Here is a 6,157-nt window from a genome sequence, read left to right on the forward strand (position 1 = left end):
GAAGCTTGCCTGAAGGCTGGAGATAGAAAGAAAAATAAAAACAACAGGGGATTTCTTCCACTTTATCTTTGTAGGTTTTATCATTTCTGGTCCTTGGATGAAAAAAAATGAGGGATTTTCGTGGAATTCTTTTTGTCTATACTTGTGTGGTTTTGGACTTCATGATGACTTTGATTCCAGAATAGGGGATATATAAGGAAAACATAAAGGAAATTCACTGGTGTATTGCTTGTACTTTAATTTTTGTTTTCCTTTAACAATTCACCTGCTACCATTTATTCTTCAGAGTTTTTGTATAGTTCCTCTATGCCTTCTGTACAAGAATTTTAGTTGCATTCAGTGGGAAATACAGATTGGAGTGTGTTTCTCCATCTTAATCAGAAAAAGAATTTCTTCATTTTTTGGTTACCTATCTACTACTAATAATAAAAAATCAGAAATAACCTAAATATCTAACATAAATACCATTTGGCATACCAACTTCAAGGAATAATATGCAACTATTACCATTTTAATTAGGCAAACTGCAACACTATGGACAAATGTTTCCAATATGGCATTAGGTTTTTTTTTTTTTTTTATGTGAAACAAAATTACATATACACTAAGATTACAAGTCTATAAAATAGCTATAGATACAAAAAAAATTTGCTTGGGAGGGTTCATAGGATTATGGTTTTATGTTTATGTTTTCCCCCTTTTTAAAAGATTTTATTTTTCTGATTTCTGTGCATTGATTTTGTATCCTGCCACATTACTGAATTGCTGTATGAGTTCTAGTAATTTGGGGGTGGAGTCTTTTGGGTTTTCCACATAAAGTATCATGTCATCTGTGAAAAGAGAGAGTTTGACTTCTTCTTTGCCAATTTGAATACCTTTTATTTCTTTTTGTTGTCTGATTGCTGCTGTTAGGAATTCTAGTACTATGTTGACCAATAGTGGCAAGAGTGGGCATCCTTGTCGTGTTCCTGATCTTAAGGGAAAGGCTCTCAGGTTTTCCCCATTGAGGATGATATTTGCTGTGGGTTTTTCATAGACGGATTTCATGAACTTGAGGAATGTTCCCTCTATCCTTATACTATGAAGAGTTTTAATCAGGAAAGGATGCTGTACATTGTCAAATGCCTTTTCTGCATCAATTGAGAGGACCATATGATTCTTCCCTCTCCTCTTATTAATGTGTTCTATCACATTGATTTGCAAATGTTGAACCACGCTTGCATCCCGGGGATAAATCCCACTTGGTCATGGTGGATGATCCTTTTAATGTATTGTTGGATCCTATTAGCAAAGATTTTGTTGAGGATTTTGGAATCCATATTCATCAGGGATAATGATCTAAAATTCTCCTTTTTGATGGGGTCTTTGCCTGGTTTAGGGATTAAGGTAATGCTGGCTTCATAGAATGAGTCTGGAAGCTTTCCTTCTGTTTCTATTTTTTTGAAACAGCGTCAGGAGAATAGGTATTATTGCTTTCTTATACACTAACAATGCAACTGTAGAAAGAGAAATTAGAGAAACGATTCCATTTACAATAGCACCAAAACCATAAGATACCTCGGAATAAACCTAACCAAAGAGGTAAAGGATCTATACTCTAGGAACTACAGAACACATATGAAAGAAATTGAAGAAGACACAAAAAGATGGAAAAATATTCCATGCTCATGGATCGGAAGAGTAAACATTGTTAAAATGTCTATGCTACCCAGAGCAATCTATACCTTCAATGCCATCCTGATCAAAATTCCCATGACATTTCTCAAAGTGCTGGAACAAACAATCCTAAAATTTGTATGGAATCAGAAAAGACCCCAAATCGCCAGGGAAATGTTGAAAAAGAGAAACAAAGCTGGGGGCATCATATTGTCCGATTTCAAGCTATATTACAAAGCAGTGATCACCAAAACAGCATGGTACTGGCACAAAAACAGACATATAGACCCATGGAACAGAATAGAGAGCCCAAATAAGGACCCTTAACTCTATGGTCAAATAATCTGCAACAAAGCAGGAAAAAATATGCAGTGGAAAAAAGACAGTCTCTTCAGTAAATGGTGCTGGGAAAATTGGACAGCTATATACAGAAGAATGAAACTCGACCATTCTCTAACACCATACACAAAGATAAATTCAAAGTGGATGAAAGACCTCAGGGTGAGACAGGAATCCATCAAAATCCTAGAGGAGAACATAGGCAGCAACCTCTTTGACATCAGCCACAGCAACTTCTTTCAAGATACATCTCCAAAAGCTAGTGAAACAAAAGCAAAAATGAACTTTTGGGACTTCATCAAGAGAAAAAGCTTCTGCACAGCAAAGGAAACAGTCAACAAAACAAAGAGACAACCCACAGAATGGGAGAAGATATTTGCAAATGACACTAGAGATAAAGGGCAGGTATCCAAGATCTATAAAGAACTTCTCAAACTCAACACCCAAAAAACAAATAAGTCAAAAAATGGGCAGAAGACATGAACAGACACTTCTCCAAAGAAGACATACAAATGGCTAACAGATACATGAAAAAATGTTCATCATCATTAGCCATCAGGGAAATTCAAATCAAAATCACATTGAGATACCCCCTTACACCAGTTAGAATAGCAAAAACTGGCAAGGCAAGAAACAACAAGTGTTGGAGAGGTTGTAGAGAAAGGGGAACCCTCTTACACTGTTGGTGGGATGCAAGTTGGTACAGCCACTTTGGAAAACAGTGTGGAGGTGCCTCAGAAAATTAAAAATAGAGCTACCCTATGACCCAGCAATTGCCCTACTGGGTATTTACCCCAAAGACACAGATGTAGTGAAAAAAAGGGGCACCTGCACCCCAATGTTCATAGCAGCAATGTCCACGATAGCCAAACTGTGGAAAGAGCCAAAATGCCCTTCAACAGATGAATGGATAAAGAAGATGTGGTCCGTATATACAATGGAATACTACTCAGCCATCAGAAAGGATGAATAGCTACCATTTGCATCAACATGGATGGTACTGGAGGAGATTATGCTAAGTGAAATAAGTAAAGCAGAGAAAGTCAATTATCATATGGTTTCACTTATTTGTGGAAATTAAGGAATAACATGGAGGACATTAGGAGAAGGAAAGGAAAAATGAAGTGGGGGGAATCGGAGGGAGAGATGAACCATGAGAGATTACGGACTCTGAGAAACAAACTGAGGGATTTAGAGGGGAGGGGGGTTGGGGGATGGGTTAGCCCAGTGATGGGTATTAAGGAGGGCACATACTGCATGGAGCAATGGGTGTTATATGAAAACAATGAATTGTGGATCACTACATCAAAAACTAAAGATGTATTGTATGGTGACTGACATAATGTAATAAAATAAAATTAAGTAAAAAAAAACCACGGAATCTTACACAATTTCTAGATCCCATTAAGTTTTGCTCATTCCTGTTAGCTTCTTCTTTTGAAACAAACAAACAAAAAAAGCTTTTATTTATCTGACAGAGAGCGAGAGAGAGAGAGAGAGAGAGAGAAAGAGAGAGACAACACAAGCTGGGGGAGTGGCAGGCAGAGGGAGAAGCACGCCTCCCGTTGAGCAGGGAGCCCGATGTGGGGCTCTATCCCAGAACCTCGGGATCATGACTTGAGCTGAAGGCAGACACTTAACGGACTGAGCCACCCAGTTGCTCCTATGTTTTTCCTTTTGAAAATATCCTTTTATGTCGTTAGAATGATAAGATTAACATTACTATGTCATAAACTATTTCATAATGTATCATGAACTATATTTATTTTAAAAGTTCTTTAGATCATGGGGTGCCTGGGTGGCTCAGTTGGTTAAGTGTCCAACTCTTGATTTTGGCTCAGATCATGATCTCGGGATTGTGAAATTGAGCCCTGCATCAGGCTCTGTGCTGAGGGTGGAGCTTTGTGCTGGGCATGGAGCCTGCTTAAGATTCTCTCTCCCTCTCACTCTGCCACTCCCCACCCCACCTCAAGTAAATAAATAAATAATGAAAGTTCTTTAGATTTTTTTTTTATGTTCAGTTAGCCACTGCATAGTACATCATTAGTTTTTGATGTAGTGTTCAATGATTCATTAGTTGCATATAACACCCAGAAAAGTTCTTTAGATCTTTAAGAGACTAACATTTATTCAGTTGTTAGCCCTATATGAACTTTTAAAAAATTATATTTATTTATTATTTCTAAATCTTAATTTTTTTTTATTGATGATTGAATATCATTCCATTGTAGTAAGGCAGTTTATTTAATGTTAGACTTAATGTCTATCACTGATATGAGGATAGACATTAAATTTGTTTTTGTTTTGCTTAATGAATCATTGAACACTGCATCAAAAACTAATGAGGTACTATATGTTGTTTAATTGAATTTAAAAAAATAAATAAATAAAAAGGTAAAAAAATAGTCTGGTTTCTGGATGTAGCCTTAATATAAGTGACCATATCCACTCTAAATTCTGAAGCAAACCATGTATCGTTTTGACAAGGTACCTCCCCCTTCTTCATTTCCTTGTCAGTCTGAATGAGGGGGTTTGTGAATTTGACCAAAGTCTTTTTGGTCAAGCCTGATAATTAATTCAGGTTGCTTGGTTTGGCATGCTGGAAGACTTCTCTTACTTAGTTGTTACTGTTTACTCGGAGAGTCGGGAAGGCAATTGAGTCTCCTAACTAGAACAGAGAACCAGAATCCAGGGTGCCCATCTCCTCTCATCAGCTGCTTCTCCATCTTGATACTTGGCTTACACAAAACCATGCACTCTCAGGGTCACTTCTGAAAACCTTGACAATTGACTTCCCCACATATTCTGATGACTTTGTAAACCTTAAGTTGTGGGTGTCAATTGTTATTCACCACTTTAAGTATATTTTTTCTTCCCTTTCTTCAAAAATATCCCATTTAGAGAGTATTACTTTGGATATATCCTCGAGAGGCTTAGGAAGATGGTGGAGTAGGAAAACACTAAGCTCACCTCTTCACACATTAATAACTAGATATCACTCACATCTGAGTAAATAGACCAGAAAGCGATCTGAAGACTGGTAGAACAAACTCCATACTAAATGTAGAGAAGAAGCCACATTGGACAGGTTAGGAAGAGCAGAAATGGTGGTCAGGAGCTTCCTTCTGGAGGAAGGGAGTTGCAGTCATGAAGAGAAGAAAGCAACAGGGAACCCACATGGGAAAATGAATTCCCATAACATCTGGCCTTGAAAACCAGAGGGGCTGAATACCAGTGGAACTTGGAGCCTAGAGTTTTAAAAGTCAGCTGACTTAGCACTGGCTGAGCCAGGAGGGTGAGGGAGAGCAGAGTCTCCCTCCTTAAAGAGACAAGAGCCCAAGGAGAGGCAACATAGAAGTGACAGCTTGCACAATGGGAGGGGGATCTGTTTATACTGATTTCAGAGCACGTTGGGGGACTTCTCTGGGAACAAAGGAGCTGACAGTTGCCATTTTCCTCTCCCACCTCCTAGCACAAACACAGAGCCATATACGGGAGGCACCTCTGTGCAGACACTTGTTACTTAACCTGTTAACAGGGTGCCCAACCCAAGAGTTCTGAGGACTCACCCACTCCAAGCCTGCTGGCCTTGGCCCTGGGCTCAGTGCAAATTTTGCTAATGCCATACCTACACCCTGCCCAGCCACTGCCTTCATGGATGCTGAATGCCCCTGGTCACCACAACTGCTATCGTGTACTTTACCCCAAGGGGCCACTTGGCTGTGGGAGATCCAGCCTGGGATAGAGGCTCAGAACGAATTTTCCTACCACCACCACCAAACTCCGAGACTTTCTGTCATCATGTCCCCTCAGAGCCAGCCTGCCTCGGTCTCACTAATATTACAAAGAGCAAGCACAGCCCACAGCAGGCAAAGAGTCAGTGCAGACTTTAGGACTGAAAGGAAAAGTGATTCAGACACAATAGCAAGACATAATCAACACACATAAGAGACTCCCATACAGTGCCAGGTTCTGGTGAACAGGGGACACTGCACTGCAGCACACTACAGGACTTCTTCATAAAGCCACTACTTTCAAGAGCAGAAGATGTAGCTGACTTTCCTAACACACAGGAAGAGATACAGAGATGTAAACAAAATGAGGATACAGAAAAATATGTCCAAAATGAAAGAACAAGACAAAAGCACATCAGGAGATCTAA

The sequence above is a fragment of the Halichoerus grypus genome, chromosome X (genome assembly GCF_964656455.1).
Source record: "Halichoerus grypus chromosome X, mHalGry1.hap1.1, whole genome shotgun sequence".
Lineage (NCBI taxonomy): Eukaryota > Metazoa > Chordata > Mammalia > Carnivora > Phocidae > Halichoerus > Halichoerus grypus.